Here is a 23,403-nt window from a genome sequence, read left to right as displayed (position 1 = left end):
ACAACCCTTTAGACAAGAGAGAATCCTAGGAAATCGAATTAATAATGTCTGAGCCACCAACTATTTGCCAACGAATCAGTTAGTCAGCTGACTCCTTGCTGTGCTTTATTTAAACGCGACAACCCTTTAGACAAGAGAGAATCCTAGGAAATCGAATTAATAATGTCTGAGCCACTAACTATTTGCCAACGAATCAGTTAGTCAGCTGACTCCTTGTTGTGCTTTACCTAAGACTATTATGCATACTGTTATTTCTAGAAAAGCGTTACAAACAAAGAAACTACCACATTTTAACAGCTTGACTTGTATACACGTAAGTAATATTTATTATCCAAAAATTATTAATGGTTTAAAAAAGGAAAGATACGAATGGTACTTCCTGTTTGACATGCTTGTAATATTACTTATCATGACTGCAGGAACGACTAAGAAAAACAGCTTCGTTTAGACAGGGGCAGTTTAGCACTCGGCCAAGGCGCAGAACGTATTTTTATATGTTATTGTCATGCAAAGGTACGATTAGAAAAAGTTAGTTACTTGTGCTGTAATCAGTTAGATATTATTAATTTCCTTTGGATTGTTAAACTAGTTTAATTCCGGACTCAGAAATTTCTAGGAAGTGCTCAGGCAGCAAGACAAAGGCAATGAAAATGACTTCACTGTTGGTTGTTAGAGAGACCGAAAAGAGATGACTTAATTTACTTATTACACTTTTTCACATGGACCCATAAAGGGAAGATGAAACGATTGCCACTCGCACTTGTTATTACCGTGAAGAAACAGTCTGCAAGATACCCCTATCACTAGCACTTGCTACGAAAGTCGAATTAAACTGTGGCAAGAATCCGTGGTACAGAAAACAAAACAGTGCTAGAGACGATGTACAATTCGTTGCAACTAGGCTACGCAACAAATTCTTTCTTTCTACCAAGTCACGCCGAAGCACATTGAATTATGTCTCCATGAAGACCAAGGTAATGAGAAAAACATGGAACAATGAAGAGCAAGGTAATAAGAAAGATGCAGAACAATGACAAGCAAGGTGGTAACGAAGATTTAGAATTTAACGTCTCGTCGATATGAGGTGACTGTTACCATACACGGAGCGCTAGGCAGAGGGCTAGAATAGAGAAGTAAGTTAGTCGCGCTCATGATTAAGGAGCTACAGGAAACTTGCATCTAAACTGCAGGCTGAGGATTTCAACACCACGCCATCCGATACAAATGATCTAGAAGAAAATAAGTAACAAGCTTCCCGACTATTTTCACCAACAGATAGGGTTGCCAAATCTAGCTGAGAACTCGTCGGGACACACTGAGATGGGGCTGCAGAAATGAAGCACTCTTTGCTCGTATTACGTTTAGAAAGAGGCGTCTTATCACATCCCTGTTAAAATGTGAACTGCCCCTTTCTTCTGCCTGGAGTTGCTTAAATAGGTCCAGCCCCGTACTGCTGGAGAAGTTTAGTATTTTCTCGAATGATGGCGCTAGCTCTAGAAGGTGCTTGCATCATCGATAATGGATGTACAACGTGGAACGCCATCCGTGAGACGACCTTGTCAAAATCAATTTGTTGACATGAATGAAACTGGGGCTGCATTTACATGTTGCGCTAACAGATGGCATTACTTCAGGTCTTGAGCCAAGTTCATAATGGTATTTTGCAAAATCGGGTAAAAACTGGGTCTTGTCGGGGCAAGAAGGTCCATAAAGCAAGCAATCCTATTAACACAAAAAAAAATGATGATAATAATTTTATGTCTGAGAAGAGTGTTCTCGCCGTGGCGTTTAGTTTTAAGTTATTTTGATTTTCGATGAATCTGTGTAAATTTCGCATCCTTTTTCTAAAGAAGAAATTTCTCTTGAACTGAAATTTAGATTCTTTACTTTCTTTTGGGAAAGCTTAATTTGTCAAATTGTCGTTCTAGAAAATTTGTCATGAGGATGAATCAAAGACAAGGTTTTATTGGCAGAACACTACCAGAAGTAACAAATTGATGAAGAGATTACCTAAAATTCTGTCATCTGACCTCTTCTGGAGTATTACGGCACAGTATGCGACCGAGCCAGGGTTGAAGGACATCGAAATAGTTCCAAAAAGGGCAGTTCGTTTTCTATTTCTCTCTATTAGGGGGGAGACTGTCACGGATGTGATACGCGAGTTTGGGTGACAATAATTAAAGGAGGTTTTCGTTGCGGCGAGATGTTTTCATGAATTTTCAGTCACCAACTTTCTCCTTCGAATAAGAAAGTATTTTGTTGGCTCCCACTTACACAGGGTGAGATGACCGACGTCCATTTTTCCCACGTGTTATTTGAGAGCGAAATGGTAGATAAAGTGGTTATATGAAGCCTCTGCCAAACAATAATGGGTGGAAAACAGAGTGGTTGTGTAGAAGTGGATGAATGGGTAATATTTTCAAGCAGCGACAATACGATTTATATGTCAAATTTTGCTGATCACTGGACTACGTAATTATGAATTAGAAAAACGTCAATCGTATTCCGCAGCCTTCGTGTACTAGCGTTTTGATACTCAGCCAGTGCCAACGTTTTAGATCTAACAATAACCATACCATGTGTAGCACTGTAACAGTCTAAGATAGTTATTGTTGTGTGTCGAACTCGTTAATGTCAAAAGTATTATGAAGCACTTCCGGGTCTATTGTGGAAGATACTTAACCCTCTTCAAAGGTTTGTTGGGATACTGAGTGAAACTAGGACAATTATTAACAATATCGCCGAATGTTGCGTTTCAGAACTGATACGGAATTTGCACTGATAAATAACATTTTTAAAAACGAACGTGTCACTGAGTCATTTTCATGAGTTACCTGAGCGATTGTTACTGAAGTGTCACTGACTATTTTAGTGGTGTCAGGTACCAGAAAGCACAGCGCTGTATGAGGCAGGCAATTCCCCCACCTGCCTCATCAACCCGTTGGCAGCACACATCATACTGTTTAAATTTTGTAAATGAAATCGTCAGAATAATATGTGTTTATTATGTCATTTTGACTACTGCCATCATCAGGTCAAAACTCAGGACCTGCAAAACAAGGTTCAGTGCCAGTATCAATAGAACCTAAGCCTTTTCGGAACGTGGCATAGTTTTTATTGATACGGACACTGAAACTTGTTTTGCAAGATCTAAATTTTCGTCTGAAGATGGGAGCAGACGAAACGACGTTATAAATGAAGACGTGTTAAGCGGTCTAGTCGGTTTTATTCGCAACATATTCACAATGATCGTGGATTCATAATGGAAATTTATTTCCTTAAGTAATAAGTTCCGGTCATAGCTTGCCTTCTTTGTCTGCACCAACATGATGACGTGTAAGTGATCGAAAAAAAGTCGACATATAATAAAAGGATTAGTGATCGCTATCAACTCGTTTCGTTACTTTTTGGTCGCAGAAGAAATAAGATGAAAACAACAGAAATGTTGTATACGTGATAAATATGTGTTTGTTTAATATTAATTTTGATCTTATGTTTATGGTCATATTACTTGCATTATATTAACTATTTTTGAAAGTAAATGTCAGTTAACGTTTCTTGTGTATGGGTTTAGTAATCCTCGAGAAGTTAACACCATTTGAAAGTAATTCCCATTTTCGTTCGGAAACAAAACTGGTCTAGTGCACTAAATTTACATACATAAATTTTACAGAAATAAAAATAATAATAATCTGCAGGAAGCAGAAGTAAATTTTCGGTAGTTTGTTAAAAGTTGTTAGTTAGTTATCAATGGAGATTGTAAACCTGAACTGGCCACCATCTACTCTTGTTCTACTCATCAGAACAAGATATTGTTTATTACAAGTCATATGGAAGAAGCAGTCAATAACTTCCCACGTTTTGCCTCCGAATGGGACAGCAATCATCAGAATAATGGTTCCGCTGAACTTGGCTCCGAAGTACTGAGTGTTGCAAGTACCACTGCTGTGCTATACGCTTCACGAAGTTACGCAGTCATTTGGTTGCAGAACGCTTGACTTTAAATTTCAAAAATGTCGTTGATTATCCGTCTCTTCTCGTGTTTAAACAACCAGTGGAAACAGCGAAATTATAATGGAAGAAAAGAAAAGAGGGAACTATGCCGAACTTTCAAGGATTCGATACTGGAAGGAGAGAGTACCGGTCATAAGACATGCCAACGGGCCTCATCGCCGTCCGCCTCCATAGCTCAGCGGTTAGAGCACTGGTCTTGTAAACCAGGGGTCGGGAGTTCGATTCTCCCTGGGGGCTAACAATTTTAATTTAATGTTACGAAAAGTAATCGTAAGCAATTTACGCTTTGAGTTGTAAAATGAGTGTATATTAATAGGTTTTACATATAACGTAGAAAGAATGCAAATGTCGAAATGTACTTTTTTCACTAATTAGCTATGTTATAGTGATAAAATATAACTCTAGTGCGTCTCGTAAGTTTTATATACATAATTCTTACAAGATTATAAAATTGTCTTTCGATCTCGTGCAACAGACGAGTTTCTGCAGTCTTATTACTGTCCATCTTACGGCACTTTTCCTTCCATTCCAGATGTATCAACAGCAAACTATTATGTCTTCTCAGTGCCACTTTGGTATAGTAACTTCTCAAGTTAACAGTAAATTACAAGTATTATATCTTTTTCCATTTCATTAATATTTCCTAAGAGAGAATGTACGAGAAAAATAATATGCATCAATTAAGTTATGGTACGAAATGCCGCTGGTAGGAATTTAGAAGTTTGCCCATGCATGGCCCAAATAACAAAGGAAACCAAAAGTAATTAGGAGTTATATAATATATTGTATTTTTGATTAACAATAATCATAGACCAGGAGTTAGAGCACAGTGGTGAACAGAACTGACGCCAAAGACGAGTCAAGTGAAAACTAGATTCGTGCGCTTTGTCAGTCGATGATAACTTTTGTCTAGAAATTTGTGAGTTAAGTTCTCCCTAACTAACAACCCATCCAAACGTCAACGATCAAATTGGTGAAATTAAAAAATTTTAGCAGTTTCAACATCGTTGGTGTCCCAGGAGCAAAGTACTTAAGATACACACTGCTGGAGCAAAGTCTTCAAAACGCTCCGTAAATAAAAAAATACTGGGGCTGGTTGTATTGCGTTATTATTTATATTTTTAACAGCCACGGGAAAACCTCCTAACTTGTGTATGTGTGAAATACCCCATTACTGAAAATGAATGAGTTCGATAAATTTGCAGGTCTAGAAAAATCAATTTTCTGTCCCCATACCCAGACAAAATTTTTTATTCATTTTGAGGTTGAAGCTCTTCTGTCCGTTAACAAAAAAAATTGTTTTTGGAGGGAGCCTGCCTTGAGAAAAATACGTTTTTTTCTTTTCTTCTATTACTCAGGTATTTTTGATGAAGTTTCAGCATCAACAGTGGGCTTTCATTCTCTTTCTATTAAACAGGAAAAATGCTCTTTACTAAAAATTTGAGTTTTTAAGGATCGATTTAAAAATTTGAAAAATAGACAAAGTTTTGCACACATACCTTGTTACAGAATGCTGTGATTTTCCTCGTTTTTTTGTTTTGTATTACAGTTGTTTACCTTTCTTTCATCTGCAACCATATAAAACTTAATGTAGAATAGCTATTTACGTTGTAATTTTACAGCTGGGTATATTGTGATTAGGCCTACAATTAATTAATCATATGTAGAAGTTCGTGCTTGTGTGTGTTTCACTTACTTTTTCCGATTTCCTCATTATCTTCACTGAGAAAAACTGCACGATTTAACTTCCACTATCACTGTCTACAAGCTACAAAATCAAGATGGCGGGTAGTTGAACAGCTGAATGTGTTCTGGGGGCAGAATTGTGAGTTACATTATGCCATTGTGTGTGTGTGTGTGTGTGTGTTTTGTGTGATAGTTATTTAAGGCCAGAGAGCTGTGTATTCAGTTATTGTTTGCTTTCCTCCGGCTATGGCTTTTTGTAATCGATCGTTTTCTTCAATTACTAGTTGTTGTGAGCACAGTTACTGTACTTGAGTATTTTCAATACATAGAAAACTAAGAGTGACAAATAAGAACACGGCAAACGCAACTGACTTGCCAGGATCGCAAATCAGTTTATAGAGGACATGCAAAAAGGAACTTCAGTGCTAGACGTGTAGAGCAGTAAAGAGCATTAAAAAGCAACAGCTGTCATTCTACATTTGCTAAACTTATTTCAGAGATGAAACGTAGTCCAACGAATATCAACACTGACTTGAAAAGTTTCGGGTGCAGCAATAGACCCCACTCTAAATGAATACACAGCTCTCTGCAACGGAACACTGTTCTCTATCCTCAAAGAACTATCGGATAATACCAGCCTATAAACACATACACACACACACATACGCGCTCGCACACATATAGTGGCTGATACACCTCACAAATATTCTAAATTCCCACCCAGAACACATTCAATTGCTTAACTGTTCGCCGTCATGTTTTCTTATTTCGTGAACAGTGACAGTGAAAGCAAAATAATGCAGTGTCTCACAGTAAAGGTAATGGTGTAACCAGAAAAAGTAAGTGAAACGCATCGCAAACAAATACACACACACACACACAAACGAACACACAACTTTCCACAAACGATTATTTAATATTAGACCTAACCACAACATTCCTAGTCGTAAAATTTCGATGTAAATGACTTTTCTATATTGAGATCTATATGGACAGACTGTGAAAGGTAAACAATTGTAATGTAAAACATAAAAAGCCAGGAAAACCACAGCAAGTGCTAACAGGATCTATATACAACACTTTGTCTATTTTTCAGATTTATAAATACTTTCTTACAAACTCAAATTTGTAAGTGTACAAGTAGGGAAGAGCTTTTTTCCTGTTTAATAGCAAAAATAAAGCCCGCTTCGGCAAAACATGTACGGGTAATAGAGCAAATGACAAAATCATGTTTTGTGCAAGACAGATCCCTCCAAAAACAAAAAAGGACATTTATTATTTCGCAAGAACATTACACATTCTAACATCATTTGAAAAGTCATAATGTAAAAATATGTCTTACGTTAAAGAGTGAATAAAACAAAACAAAAAAAAGTTTTCATTTTCTAAAATGACTATAATTCCGCGAAAACTCGTTATCATTTTAGGCGAAAATGGGAAACAATTTTAGTTTTCAATAAAAGGTGAAATTTTGTGAATGATGAAGGCAGTTCTCTATTGATGTTAACACTCAACAGAAAATTTGTAGTTATATTCTGTGATGATCACCAAGGAAGACTGTGTGGAATTTCTGGCGAAAATTACTTAATCTTCGACGTCACCAGCTGTGTTTTATTATCAAATGCATGGCAAACATGACACCCCTCTCGGATGTACTTTGTGGATTGTGACTGGTCATTATGTAATCAATTCTGGGAAAGTTATTATTGTTATCATTAGTAATAGTAGAATAATAGTAGTATTGGAATCAGCCTCGCAGAAATTATTCGGTTGTTGCTCTGAGTACACATTGCAAACATAAATCAGTTAACAGTGAATCGGTTAGAGAACAACTATAGCGAAGCGCATTTGCAAACGCTATCTGAAATCAACAAGCTCCTTCAGTTTTATACTTTTGTGATTTTTTCAGTGGTTTTACGATATATCCGGACTAATAACCTGAATGAAAGGTTCAAGTGCTTACGGGCAAACATTAACTTTATCTGTACAGCGACTGAAGTAATAATTTATATGTAATTATGACTGCACGGTTGGAATACCTCTAAGTGTAAGCATCCAACGTATTCTATACGAAATTAAAAATTTGGCCACTTCATTTATACTAATTGTGGTGAGACTGTGGAGTACAATTTCCTTCATGAATGACGTAGCATTGACGTGTCGGCGCCGTATTAATGCAGCACACAACCATTATACATATATTTACGTCTGGCGAGTCAAAGTGAACAGAATTACAAACTGATTGCGAGTAACGGTTACGTTTAGTTCACGTGTCACTACAGATGTAACCTGTGTCTGAAACTATATTACTAACTGAAAATCCATTACTCATTTATAGTAATTGGCTAAAAGTCCAAATAAGATGATCTTAGACATGACTCGCATAATATCTGAGAAACGACTTTTGTACAAGATGGGCGTTCAACTTTTCGACATCATTCTGCTCTTCATTTCGTGCTTACCATATTGTAGAGACGTGCGATACAGGTATGTAGGACAACATCGTGAAAAGCTCCCGGTCTTCTGGTGAGACTTAGGGTTTAAGGTAAATAAAATGCATATGTTTTTCGGCGTAGCTCCTTTTAGATCTATACACTTTAAAAAAATCCGGATTACCTATTTTTTTAGGTATGGGAATCGGTGAAAGTTTGAAATTGCCAAATCCAGTAATCAGGTGTGTATACCAACATCTTGCACTCCATACCTCATGGTTTCAGTGCCGTTGTGAAAGATTTTTTTTCTTTGGCAGTTCAGCCCTCTTCTAATTTTTTTTCTTTTCATCCCACTAATGTAAGTTGCACAACATTCGCCAGTTAATTTTTATCTTTTCTAAGATACTCGAGCTTCCGGTTTCCAGCCAGTACTTTGGTATACGAAATCAGTTGGATTATTTTTGATCCTGTGATCGGCAATGTGACTATTTTGTGTCATTCCGCAGAGCCACGATTGTTTTGCTCATGATTAAAGTGACCCTTTATATTTTTATTGTCGGGTTGGGACTCCTGCAGAATTTAGGAAAAAATCTGATTTTACTATTTATAATTTATTCAAAAACAAGAACATGACAGCAGTGTATTAATTATAGATAATTTTAACTAAGCAACATTAAATTGCTGTTGCAGTCGCATTTGTTTTATATTTGTCGGTGGAGGAAATCAGTTTCAAATGTCGGGTCTAGTTTTCAAGTAGGAATGGGGCTTAGCACAAGATTTGTTGATGTTATCAACATGGCTTTCGAAACTGCGACACTTAACAGCGTTTTGTTACTTGTCCACATCCTATTCATTAGAGAGAAAACTCTTGTTACAGGTGCATAACTTCCAGGCAAACTTAAACATATTGAATAATTGTAGAAATTTTGTACAGTTCAGATTGTTGTCACGGTAATGTGTGAGAACAACTCCACCCAACGTTCTTCAGTAGCAATGTTTTCAGCATTCCGTGACTTGGCTGGCAATGAAATGATCGTATGGCATTGTTGGCCGGGAGGCCCCGTTCGGGGGAGTTCGGCCGCCATATTGCAAGTCCTTTTTAGGTGACGCCACATCGGCGACTTACGAGTCAATGACGATGAAAATGATTGTGAAGGACAAACAACACACAGTCCCTGCCGGGAATCGAACCCGGGCGAACCCGGGCTCCCTGCGTGGTAAGCGCTACCGCTACGCTACGGAGGCGGACACTTAGTTGGAAATAAGCGAAAACTCATAGAATACGTCTATACCTGCTAAGAAATCCTCATGTAATCAGCAAATCCGTCACATTCTTATATTGGAGATGCTTAATTTCCTTTGTAGATTCTACAGCAGATACGCGTTGTGCTTCAGTTTTTAACGCCGTTTGATGGAAAGTCGCTGTCTGTGCAAGGAAAAGGTATAGCCATAATTCAGAGGTGGGATTTTCGAAAAATGTTTTTAAAATGTTTGGACATTGATCGATGCTCAGAAAATGACCTTTTAAAGACTGAAATATTTTTAAAATTCTTTGAAGCGCCGGCATTAGCACGAGCCGCCTGGGTTTGCTGTAGCGCAGTAGTCTCTGACACTCGTATCATTGGAGTCACAGAAATCTTAAAAAAAAAATCACAATGATACATTCGAAGACCACAAGGAGCCAAATGTGAAGCCCTTTTGATCGTATTGTGAACTATATAGACTCCACATTTAATCCCAGACTCCACAGTTAATCCCAATAAGTTGCCAGCTTAGTGACAGGTTCAATTTTGCGTAAACATTATTACTCCTTTTTCTGTTCTTTCCTCCGAAATTGCTGTTAGTGCTATCTCCACAAAATGCCACAATTTTATTATTTAAATCATTGATCGATATTCCCTCCTTCGAGTAATCGACAACAATATCAGATGTTTCACCAGGCTGCTCTCGTAACTCTAAAGTCCTGACTTCCACACCTCCATAAGATAAAAAATATCGAATCAAAACGGGGAATAATTTTACTGAGCCATGATCTGAAGTATCCGCAAGATATTCAGTGGGCTTCACAGAGATGTTCTTTCAATTCATCCATCACCATAGACGCCAGTACATTTACAACAGTAGCCTGGTATTGACGAGCTGGGAGCAGAAGCTTGATCTAAAAGCCTGTTTTCTTCGATTTTAAATGTTTCTCAGTATCGCTGGCACCACCATGACCAACACTAAAATCCGTACGACACTTTTCACACGTAACTTATGATGCATCACTTCTTTCTTTTATAAATGGATACTTATTTTTCTAAGTTATATTAAAGACACACTTGCGTTAAGGAATTTTTCTAACGTTGAATGAGTTGTTTGATTGTGCGCGTGCGCCCGAACATTCTAATACGAACAATGTTGCAGCACGTCAAGTTCGCACTCGAGCTATGTGATTGTTGGCTGAGTTGAGCGGCATCATCTGTTTCGTTCACGCATGTTACTCTTTCTTCTCCATGCCACCCGCGCTGCCGCCGTCACCCGCGCATTTCGAATGTAATGAATACAGGCAGGTAGGGGGGTACGTCTAATCAATTATCGTCTGGTCTGTATGCAAAAGTGGGACATTTTTGCTCTGGCCGGGGACAGCGGGAGAGACAGCCTGAAAGCGGGATTGCCCCGCCCAAATCGGGTCGTATGGTCACGTTAGTCGTGGTACACAGAATAAAACTACCGGCGATGTTACGTATTTTTCGTACAGGAACGTATATTTGACAACAAACAGTTAATAACAGGAGTCGGTAGCTCCAGTGCGGTTAGCATCTTTCAGTGCTAACAACGAAAGCGAGTTAACATTGTCGACCACGGTTCGCGGCGCGCCGCGGGAACTTGTTTTGTGTGCCCTACTGAGTGACACGACTACAGAAGCCACCCTAGTTCTAGCTCTTAACTCACGTGGGGTTTTTCAGACCGTGCAAGAGTTTTCGATCTTTCTCTCCTAGTTTAATTTTGGCAAAATGTTTCTATTCCCCTCGCCAACCCTATAGTGTTTTAGTCGGTTGCATTACCGACTTCTTTGTTAACTGCTGACACGTGTTGACATTGTTGGGGTCTCCTAGACCGCGCATCTTGAGCTACATACCTGCTTTCTTCAGTATAATACAAAATAAAGGAACGTGTCAGTTTAAACGATTCTAAGTTCAATGCAATTGTTAGGCGATGGATGCAGAAAGTTGTCAGTGATGTGAATTGAAAAAGTAGACGAAAAAGACGTTGCAATAGCCAGTGATCGCAATACTGTTAGCAAAAGAGAGGACCATTCAGAGGAAGAACTTCATGTCAGTGGTGATAGGGACATTTAAAGCGTTAGTTAAAATCAAATGTGCTATGAGTGGTCGTAAAGAAAGACGCAGAACATTGTACGTCAATTTTGTAGACTTTCTTTTATACATAACGAATGTAATTTTTATGGGAGAGTTTAAATCCTCGAATTTGATTGCCACAGCGGTACTATAATTTTTCAGAATCTAAAATGCAGTTATCTAGCAGTTTATGTGTACTATACCAAAAACACCACACAAGTATGTCACTTTTTACGACAAAAAGTAAAATATAGGAGGTTCTGTTCAGTGCAATGGAATAAACAAGGAGTATTTAAACAACACTTAAATAACTATAAAAATAAATCTTATAATATTTACATAAAAATTTTCCAATGATTTATGAGTAAACCTCGGTTTATACGTTCCAGAGACCACACCGCGTGATACACGTTGTTGAAAACTCCCTCGTGAGTTAAGACGCAACTTTCTTCGTTGTTATGTCATGGAGCACATGGGGTTTCATGAGGAGTTACCTTTAATCATTAGGTAACAGTGTCTTTCCATTAATAATCCAACACTATTAAACTACATGTAGTCTTTTCAGTCTTCAGAAAAGGGAAAATGTGCGTGATAGTACAGGGCAGTGAACTACTTGCTTTGATAATCAGCAACAAAAGCATTACCAAAAGTATCAATTTCTTGTGGTAGTCCTTTTTTCGCAAGAACTATGTATGTAAACTGCAGCACGTTACAACAAAACGGCTTTTGTATGTTGCACATGAATTCTGATTTTATTTATACATTGAGACGCGCTTCGACATTTTAAATAACGCACCTTCAATGGGTGTCAGTAAAAGTCAAATCCATTGTTTGAAAATCATACAAAACCTATTTAAAGTATCCACCTTTTTTGTGCAATCATTGTAATCTTGTTGTTGTTGTTGTGGTCTTCAGTCCTGAGACTGGTTTGATGCAGCTCTCCATGCTACTCTATCCTGTGCAAGCTTCTTCATCTCCCAGTACCTACTGCAACCTACATCCTTCTGAATCTGCTTGGCGTATTCATCTCTTGGTCTCCCTTTACGATTTTTTCCCTCCACGCTGCCTTCCAATACTAAATTGTAATCTTATAATATTTTAACTGCTATGTTCGGTGTCTGGCGTGTCATTTGACAAAATATTATCCTATGTTAAGAAATTACGGTGACTACACGGAAAAATGGAGACTTTCAATCGGTTTTTAGCATGAGGGAAAACTGTATGATTTTGAAATAATGAATTACACGTTTCGTTGACACCCACTGAAAATGTCTTATTAAAAAATAAAATAAATTTCATGTGCTGCTTGGAAAAAGGCTTTTTCTTGTGACACTATTAGTATTTGTAACATAAGTTTTTGCAGTAGTAGATGATACCGTAAAATCAAGGTGTTGTTGGATGATGATGTTTGGTTTGTGGGGCGCTCAACCGCTCGGTCATCAGCGCCCGTACGAAGTCCCAATTTCTACACACTCCAATTTTTTACACAGTCCAAGCGAGCCACTGTTACGAATGATGATGATGATGAAATGATGAGGACAACAAAAACGCCCAGTCCTCGTGCAGGCAAAATCCCAAACCCCGCCGGGAATCGAACCTGGGACCCCATGATCCAGAGGCAGCAACGCTAACCACTTTTTTTTAAAAAAAAATTCATGAATAGCTACAACATTATGAAATTGCTTATTGTACTGACATAGGCCTAAATATAATCTTCTACGTTACTGGAAGCCTTTGCGAAAACAAAACATTTCTTGAAAGTGATGTTCGTCGTTTGATCGTACGTGTTTTTCATAGATCAGATTGTCTTTTCGTTTTTCCATGATCTGAATCGCACCATCGAAAATGGGAGTTCTCATGACGGTTCTTCTGAGGAAGTTGGCGTATGTATCACAGTAATTGTTGACGCGTAGTAGCAGCTTGTGGTGTCGGTCGGAGATGTACGTCCAAAAATCTCCTTCGCTCCTTTCTTTACTGGACAGTAGGTAAACCGCGTGTCCCTTCAACCACTTGACGACATTGTTGTCCGAGGTGGGGTACAGTTCTTCCGGGTATAAAAGGCACGTTAGCGTGACCAAATAACAGACAAATGGATGTTCATCTGTGTCAATCAGGTTGCAAGTGGTAGACAAAGGAGAATCCACCAGATGAATGGAATGTAGTCCGGAGTTCGTCGGAAATTTCCTATTCACAAAATAATACCACAATGATCGCGCTTTTGTTGGTAAATGTGGGTGGTGTTGTTCCTCCAGATATCGTGCCAAGAGTGACGGACGTTATTTTTGTTCTATGATGTTCTTGGTAGATTTTCTTGACTTTGATGACATCTTTATCGGGTGTTCTACTAAGAAATGTTTTGGGTGGTAAAGTTCATTTGGGATGTGGTGAACGTCTGTTGGGGCGTCCTGGCTGGCCGGCGCTATTTGATTTAACAGAAAAAAATGGTTCAAATGGCTCTAAGCACTATGGGACTTAACATCTGAGGCCATCAGTCCCCTAGACTTAGAACTACTTAAAACTAACTAACCTAAGGACATCACACACACCATGCCCGAGGCAGGATTCGAACCTGCGACCGTAGCAGCAGCGTGGTTCCGGACTGAAGCGCCTAGAACAACTCGGTCACAACGGCCGGCATTTAACAGAAAGGCGGCAGAACTGTTGACTGACGGCTTCCACAGTTTATTTGTTTTACAGATATACAATGCTTGTGCTTTATTGTACAAGTCTGTAAGATTCAATCCAATGTTTGGTATTTGACTTTGAAGATTTGGCCGCGACTGACGAAATGGCCAAAAGCAGCCAAAATCCTGTTCGCCACTTCCCTCGGCATTGGCAGGGCGTGTGCCACGTAATTTATTTATTTATTTGAGAGGATAAACAGATGTTCACGAGAGCCACTATTTGTATTTCATCAAATTACGGAGATTGTGCTGACATATACAGGCAAGGATGGCGGTGAGGATTCTCCTGTAATTAACTGCGATGGTCTGCCGGCTATTCCTTCTATATTCCACCCCTAGACATGTCATGGTGACAGTTTCCTTTATTGGTCCTATCCACTTCCAATATTCATTAAGCCAGACTTCTTTCTATTCAGTTTCGCACCAGATACTAGTTCATATTTGTTTATTATGTCGAGCGGTTTCTCTGTCTCGTCGTTGTCTTTGACAATAAATGCAAGTCATCAGCATATGTCCTGCAGACAATCCTACGACCGCGTCTAGTGAGTCTTTGGAGGTTGTGTGTGGCTCAGGCGAAAATGTAAAGGCTCGATTGCTACTGCAAAGAGTGACATAGACGTCGGGCACCCTTTTCGCACCGAACTTTTCACTGCAATGGGCCTTCTGAATTGACAGTGTACCATAATTGTCGATGTTGACATTGCGGGAAGTTCATGGCACGCGTGGTGTGAAAAAGATAAGCATGATCAACTCTATCGAACGCTTTCTCAAAGTCCAATGATACGATGGCACTTTATTTTACAGGCTGCAACAATGGAAATAATATCTCTGTAGTCGCACAGTGTGTGGTGGATGGACCTGTCTTTTCCTACGCTCGATTGATGTGATCCAGTGACTGTGTTCAGTACAGATTTTAATCTTTAATTTATGATGCGGGGAAATATTTTATAGTCAGAGTTTAGGAGAGTGATAGGTCTGAAATTTGTTACCGAGTTTCCCGCAGCATGTTTCGGGATTAGCATTATGATTCCTTCTAGGAAGTCGTGTGGGACGCCATTGGCGGGATTCATTACTTCGTTACAGATACACGTTAATTTGGGAATCTGCTTCCTTCTGAACATTTGATAAAACTCCGTCGGAATGCCGTCAGGCCCAGGAGACTTGTTTTTCGGGCTTCGTGTTACAGCATCTGCGACTTCTTCTTCTGTAATTTGAGTTACCAGTTTGTTTGATTCTACCGGGTTGAGCCTGCGTGTTAATCCTATCATGAAGTCATTGTGCGCCGGGATATCCGTTGCCGTATTGCCTAATAACTCTGTGAAGTATTTATGAATTTCGTTCTTGACGTAACTTTGCTGCGTCAGTAATCTGCCGTCAGAAGATCTTAGTTCGGTTACTATTTTCCTACGTTGCCCCTTCCTCTCATTGGTCGCATGATATATAGATGTTTGTTCTCCTTGAATGGCATCGTGAAGTCTCGCTCTTACTTGACCTTTCAGCTGTTTCCGTTTCAATCCGATAAGTTTAGCCTGAATTCGTTTTATTTCCTCGTAGTTGGCAATTATTGACACATCAGATCGGTACAGGTTGCAAAGGACTTTGAAGTAATACTCTACCGTCCGTTTTTTCCAAACTTTTTTCTCGCGGGAGTAATTCATCAGCGATTTTCTTATTGCGCGTTTCACACATTTCATGCACCATGTCAGTGCCGAGGTATACGAAGTGAATTTGTTCTCGCACGCGTTCCATACGTTATTGAATATTTCATGGTATTCAGGGTGTTTTAGGTGTTCCACATTCAGCTTCCACAAGCCTCGTCCCCTGTACGTTTCTTGCCGTTTTAAGTTCATGGTACATATGTAGGCAGCGTGATCCGAAAAGATAGTGGGCCATAACTCTGTTTGGAGGACGTGCGTTTTCAGGTCGACTGTTTCATAGATCCTGTGAATGCGACTAGCGGAATGATTTGTAATATGAATGAAACACGGCAATACACCGTCCTTGAGCTACCAGGTGTCAACCAATTGGAGTTCTGTAATTGCGGCTCCGAGTTCTGCACAGTTATTAAATTGCGGCGTCTGGTCTCTTGGAGACAGCACACAATTACAGTCACATCCAAAAATGATGTGCTCGTAGTGGCCACCAAAAAGGGGACGTACATCATTTTTATGAAATACAGCTCTTTGCCTCCTGTTCCCGGTGCCAGATGATGCACAGATATTTATAAAACGCGTATTGTGAATGGTGGCTGCTAGATCCCTGGTGTTTGCCAGTTTCTCGACATCTTTGATGATGATTACTTCTTTTGGCGGGTATCGCCGCTGCGAGGTTGTGAGGTAACGGGCGAGCTGTGGCGCCCTGAAGTATTCAAAGTTCGGAGTTGGTGTGCCTCTCAGTGGACCGCAGCTTGTCGACGGCCACGTGGTGCCAAACGTTAGCTGGGGTCCAGCGACAGCGTGGCTGGGAATTCTACGGTGATGCTGTGTCGATGATGGAGACATGCCAGAAGTGCCAAAGATGGCGGACTTTGTGAAACCATCATGGCAGACATTCCACCATTCGTACAGAAATTAATAGTAGCCAGATGAATCATGATACCTCAAAAAGGAGCATGTACATTACCATTATTTGCACGACGATTCTGATGGTGTTATCAGATTTTCAATATCTTTATTAGTTTAAACTTTAGTATCTGACAGTAAATTATACAAGTAACACCCAGCAACGAATTTCCAAAATCTAAATGGTTCATCCGATTTCGTCGATCGACGTGTCTTTAGAAAGCTATTAGTGTAAACCTAAATTGATATAAATTACAGGCATGTAACCTGAATAGAACATGAGTTATTGGAGGTCGAAGTGACCGATTACTATTGATCGCGTCAGGCCATTAAGTACTCCACAGCTACACGAAAAAACGGTTGCAGCATACTTATAAAAATATATCTATTCATCTATGTCTTTGTTTGTATCCGATATACAGGGTGTCCGAAAAGTCTTTCCCTGATTCCATAAATTGATAACTCAGGCTAGAAGTAAGATACAAATATGAAACTGGTGTCTAATTGTCTACTAACTATCAAAGTTTTTTCACACATCAGTAAACTTCCACATGAACACCCTTGGTAGCACGTCCAAAGGTGAATCTTTGGTGCACGCTATTGCACGATCGAATTATCGGGCCATTCTTCTTCGCTGAGGCTACCATCACATCTGCAGTGTATCTGTATATGTTGCAACTGTATGCTGTTCCTCAGCTGCTTCAGTATCACGCCGATGTCTTGTTTCAGTAAGACGGTGCATCGCCTCATTGGGGTTTGGACGTCCGTGCCTATCTCGATATGACCTTTCCTGGGTGATGGATTGGTCGTGATGGGCCAACGGTTTGTCTTCCACGCTCTCCTGACATAACCCCATTAGACTTCTCTTTATGGGATTATGTCAAGGACGAGGTCTACCGAGCACATGTAACAGATCTTGAAACCCTGCGGCAACGGATAACCACAGTCGTTGAATCGATCCCTCCAGTGATGGACAGAAATTGAATATCGCCTAGATGTGCAACGTGCTACCAAGCGTGCTCATGTGGAAGTTTAGTGATGTGTGAAAAAACTTTGATAGTTTGTAAACAATTAGACACTAGTTTCATATTTGTATCTTACTTCTAGCCTGAGTCATCAATTTATGTAATCAGGGAAAGACTCTTCGGACACCCTGTATACTATTCATGAAGAAATTGGTCAATTATTTACTGTGTTTTAGAAAGCACAGAGATATTAGGCTACTGGCCTATCTTTTGTTGCTATTCCTTTCATATATGTTTATTTAATTTGCTTATAATGTGTGTTAGAGCGTGTTTATGGTCCAGCCATAGGAATGTTTATTTAATTTCAAGTTATTTAAATGTAAATCCAGTATTTCGTATGTGTTTCAATATGTTTGTGAGTGTGGGTTGGCTTGGAGACATGACAGGAGCGCTATCGCCAATCACAGCGCTTGTTACTAAGGGAGGCAACTGCCGAAGTGAATGGAGGGGGAGTTCTGGACAGTACGGAAGAGAGGACACGGAGAGTACGGCGCGAGGGACACACAGTGGCGAGAGAGACTTGGATTCTGGAGCAGTTTGTGCGTGGTCGCGAGAGATAGAAATACTTCGGAGTGCGGACTTGTGAACTTGTGTGATTTCTGAGGTTTCTACAGTGAAGAAGTAGTATGCGTTTAGAAGTGAATATCTCGCAAACTATGTTGTCGTTCATAACTAATTACATGCATTAGGAATCTATTTTTTCCCTGTTATTCAACTTATATTTTATTTAACTGCTGGACCATCGACACCAATAAGTGTTTTGCAGAAATATACCACATTCTCAAAAGTACTTCTACTATCGTACTAATCATTTAAAGTCGTTAAGATAGTACCTGCAGATTTTATTTAATTGCAATCTTTTATTTATAAATTTCTACATTACATCCGCGATTGCCGAGTGATAGGAACCTTCGACCATATGATTCATGTGTATATTCATACCGAACACTGAAGACTCAGCAGTATTCGGCTTGTAATGCGGCAACTACGTATCCCAGCTCCTAGACAACGAAACCAGCCAAAACTTTTAATATTCTAACTTTGAGTCTGAGGGTACGTAGTTGAGGGCCACCACCACCCCACCATCATTTCATTTTCTTTCTTTGAAAGCCCGCAAGGTCACGGTCGTTCCCTGGATTTAGACTGCATTATAACCTGTGACGGCATCCAGTCTAATATCTGTTACTTCTTGTAACATAATAACATCAATATCTGCGGCATAGAGCATATCTTGGAAGTTCTTAAGGTTTAATTCGCTACAGATCTTGTTTAGATTCAATGCCCCGATTCTATAAGCTTGTAATGAAGTCGTGATTAAGTATACAAGTCTTTATGGCTCACTGTCGACGAAGCCAAAGGTTTTCCATGTAGTGGGCGGGACTACGTCTCGTCCCTCATTTCCTTGTCTTTCTGCACTGGAATCTCTCCTCCTGGTAGCTGTGACACTTCCTTCATTTCCTCGCCTGCGGGAAATTCATCAATGTCATCTGCCCAGTTTCTCGTGTCACTGCGTTGAGACAACTCTATCTCTGGCCCACGTTGAGATGGACTCCTGTTCTTCGTTTCCTTACTTGTGGACGGTTTCGTTTCGCCATCCTGTTGCGTCTGCGTTTTCACTTTTCGAAGGTCGTCTTGTCCCACTGTGTGCGGGGTCTGTGGGTCTACGTCAAAACTGACAGATGTTATATAAGTGATTTTGTGACAGATTTGTTGTGCCTCTTCACGCACTGATTGTACCATTTGGGGAGCGTCAAGTGGAGCTATCCTCAGTTTTTTATGCTTTTTGGGGAAGGTCCGGATTTCTGTCGCTCCTCATTCTCGGAAGCCGTGCTGGGATCTTGTACAGCATCCTCGTTCTCGTCTCGCTGTACATCTTGTTCAAAAGTTCCGTCACTTTTGGAAAGACATCCTGCTTCTGTGATGGGCGCCGCTTCAGGCGACGAAACGACAGTCGTTACTTCAGTAGAGCCAGTGGACACTGACAAGCTTTGTCCATCGCCTTTTCTGTCGCCACTGCTCACCACTGCGAAACTCGATGTCGTAGCAGTGTGGCCACGGGTGGCCGTAGCATATGTCACTGGTAAGGTCGTCATCGTCATGGGAGAGACTGCTTCCCCCGCCGGTACCTGCGTCACTCTCGTGTGCATACATTCGGAACGTACATGTCCAGTCTGTCCACATCCAGAGCAAGTACGCGGCTGCCCATCACACATCACAACAGCTCTATAACCGCATACGTAAACATACGAAGAAATGTGCTGCAGAAGATCTATTTTTATTTGCCTGACACCATTTAAAACTGGAAACGTTTGAAAGGTGGTCCACTTCTCCACAGCATTACTAATGACCTTTCCGTATGCTTTGAGGACGCAATTAATCTGTTCCGCAGTTATTTCAAAGGGAAGTTCAAAAATCCGGACCGTTCTAGTCCCGAAACCTGCATGATATACGAGGGCAGTTCAATAAGTAATGCAACACATTTTTTTCTTGGCCAATTTTGGTTGAAAAAACCGGAAATTTCTTGTGGAATATTTTCAAACATTCCCGCTTCGTCTCGTATAGTTTCATTGACTTCCGACAGGTGGCAGCGCTGTACGGAGCTGTTAAAATGGCGTCTGTAACGGATGTGCGTTGCAAACAACGGGCAGTGATCGAGTTCCTTTTGGCGGAAAACCAGGGCATCTCAGATATTCATAGGCGCTTGCAGAATGTCTACGGTGATCTGGCAGTGGACAAAAGCATGGCGAGTGGTTGGGCAAAGCGTGTGTCATCATCGCCGCAAGGTCAAGCAAGACTGCAGTAGCACCACACCTCACTCAGTATCCTGCGGGCCGGCCGTGCACAGCTGTGACTCCTGCAATGGCGGAGCGTGCGAACACACTCGTTCGAGATGATCGACGGATCACCACCAAACAACTCAGTGCTCAACTTGACATCTCTGTTGGTAGTGCTGTCACAATTGTTACCCAGTTGGGATATTCAAAGGTTTGTTCCCGCTGGGTCCCTCGTTGTCTAACCGAACACCATAAAGAGCAAAGGAGAACCATCTGTGCGGAATTGCTTGCTCGTCATGTGGCTGAGGGTGACAATTTCTTGTCAAATATTGTTACAGGCGATGAAACATGGGTTCATCACTTCGAACCTGAAACAAAACGGCAATCAATGGAGTGGCGCCACACCCACTCCCCTACCAAGAAAAAGTTTAAGGCCATACCCTCAGCCGGTAAAGTCATGGTTACAGTCTTCTGGGACGCTGAAGGGGTTATTCTGTTCGATGTCCTTCCCCATGGTCAAACGATCAACTCTGAAGTCTATTGTGCTACTCTTCAGAAATTGAAGAAACGACTTCAGCGTGTTCGTAGGCACAAAAATCTGAACGAACTTCTCCTTCTTCATGACAACGCAAGACCTCACACAAGTCTTCGCACCCGAGAGGAGCTCACAAAACTTCAGTGGACTGTTCTTCCTCATGCACCCTACAGCCCCGATCTCGCACCGTCGGATTTCCATATGTTTGGCCCAATGAAGGACGCAATCCGTGGGAGGCACTACGCGGATGATGAAGAAGTTATTGATGCAGTATGACGTTGGCTCCGACATCGACCAGTGGAATGGTACCGTGCGGGCATACAGGCCCTCATTTGAAGGTGGCGTAAGGCCGTAGCATTGAATGGAGATTACGTTGAAAAATAGTGTTGTGTAGCTAAAAGATTGGGAAATAACCTGGTGTATTTCAATGCTGAATAAAACAACCCCTGTTTCAGAAAAAAAATGTGTTGCATTACTTATTGAAGTGCCCTCGTACTTTGATATCACCGACATTTCCATCATAGCGATTAAATTTAAAAGATCCGCCACATGTTTCAATAATCTTATCACAGCATTCAGCATTCACCATCTGTACATAAACTGTGCTACTGACAATAGATAAGTGGATCCCAATTATATCAGTGAAGCTGAGCTTTACTACATCGCGCAAGACCTGTTCTACTTCGAATGCTCTAGGTCGTGCAAGGCGTTCATCAAACGTGAATTTCAAAGTATATTTTCGAAGCGGTTGCGTCATATTCATGTTCGATTCATCTTCAAATAAACAATTGGCGCGTAAACCGCAAGAGCGCGCAACGCACTACTTACTTGTCAGCACGCGGCCGGCTGCAGCGAGGACGCCAAAGGCCCGTCCGTACAGCTCGTCCGCCGAAGCACGACTTGGCGCTGCTCGGGGATGTGTTGACACCGCAACCACACGGCAACACAATTTAGAGATGAACAGATACTAAATTGGCTATATTTTTCAATATTTTTCGAGAACTACGCGAAAACTGATGGTTGTTGACGTTGCTAACCAGAGATATTCGCCACTAGACCACGAGCTGCGCACAAGGTTGTGTTTGTAATAACAGGGACTACTTACAGGCTGAGTCAGGAGGAAAGGTACATGCTTTGAGGGGTGATAATATTAGTGATTCTGAACAAAAAACTTCGTATGAACGTATGGTCTATTGGGAATGGTTTCCGAGATATTTAACACATTTAATATCATTTTTGTACGTTTTTCTTGAATAACTCGAAAATTGCACCCTCCGGCGAAAACGTGTCGCAGTACAAAATTAAACTCTATTAAATTTTCTACAAAAAAGGTCCTATTCATTTTTTTTCTCTAGAACTAATGTTTTGTGCGAAGAGAGCGCGAGTATGTTGAAAAACACGCTCGACGCGCGTGCGCCGTAGCTTACGTGGTTTTTGTAGACCAATTTCAGGTAGTTTCCCGACGTGATAGACCAAAAGTGTCCCTTATCAAACTGTTCGTCTCAACTTGCTCTACACTACTGTGGTACATTGTAAACAGTGACAATGTTTGATAGTACACAAAACGAATAACAATGAATATTAAACGTGTTCTACCATGGAAAGCATTCGGAATAGGGCTAAGTCCATATGAAGCATTTTATTCAGTATCGTTAATACTGTCACCCCTCAAAGCATGTATTTTTCCTCCTGACTCACCCTGTATGTTCGTAATAGTTGTGTTGGTTAAATCGTAACAGCAGTTGCATTTGTAGTCGTGATTGTAGTAACAGCACTATCAATAGTGAATGATAAATATAATACTGAAGTCAGTTAATTAAAAATACTGCGGAAACCTATGACTCGTTTAAGTGACAGGAAAGGGACATCCGATTGTTAATGGAAAAAGATACCGTAGGATAGCTACTTGTAGTTTCATAAGTAACCATAGTATAAGAATGATATTTCCAGAAACAAATAGAAAAAAATGGGGAGGTGCGAGCAGGACTCGCGCACTGAGAGTTCAATACAAACTTCATTATGTGTAGACAGTTAATCCACTCTGGGAATCGAAAATCTCGACCATTTTTTCCTGTTACCAACATTGATACTGGTAAGATGTCGGTCCCAGGAATTCCAAGATTTTCGCGAATGTTTTAATTTCAATAACATACATGCGACGTAAAGCCATGCAGAAGGCAGACGATCACTATTATAATCATCAGTAGTTCTGCATTCAAGTTGACTGGGTCGCAATGGTAAAAGTCAGACATTTGGCAATGAATGACTTTATTGCTCATATGACGCCTTTCGGAATTTATCCATAATACTTCCGGAAGCTACTGCATGTAGATCAGGCAAGGAATGACTTT

The 23,403-nt window shown here is 40.5% G+C and overlaps 1 non-coding gene across 1 annotated transcript; it reads left to right on the top strand.

Moving 5' to 3' along the window:
• The first annotated feature begins 4,178 nt into the window (after window positions 1-4,178).
• Window positions 4,179-4,251, top strand: Trnat-ugu. Its single transcript has one exon. It is a non-coding gene; the product is annotated as a tRNA-Thr (tRNA).
• Window positions 4,252-23,403: the final 19,152 nt, after the last annotated feature.

Source organism: Schistocerca americana, chromosome 2 (genome assembly GCF_021461395.2).
Source record: "Schistocerca americana isolate TAMUIC-IGC-003095 chromosome 2, iqSchAmer2.1, whole genome shotgun sequence".
In the NCBI taxonomy this organism is placed as follows: Eukaryota; Metazoa; Arthropoda; class Insecta; order Orthoptera; family Acrididae; genus Schistocerca; species Schistocerca americana.
Note: the sequence above shows the minus strand (reverse complement) of the source record. Positions and strands in the feature narration are given on the sequence as shown.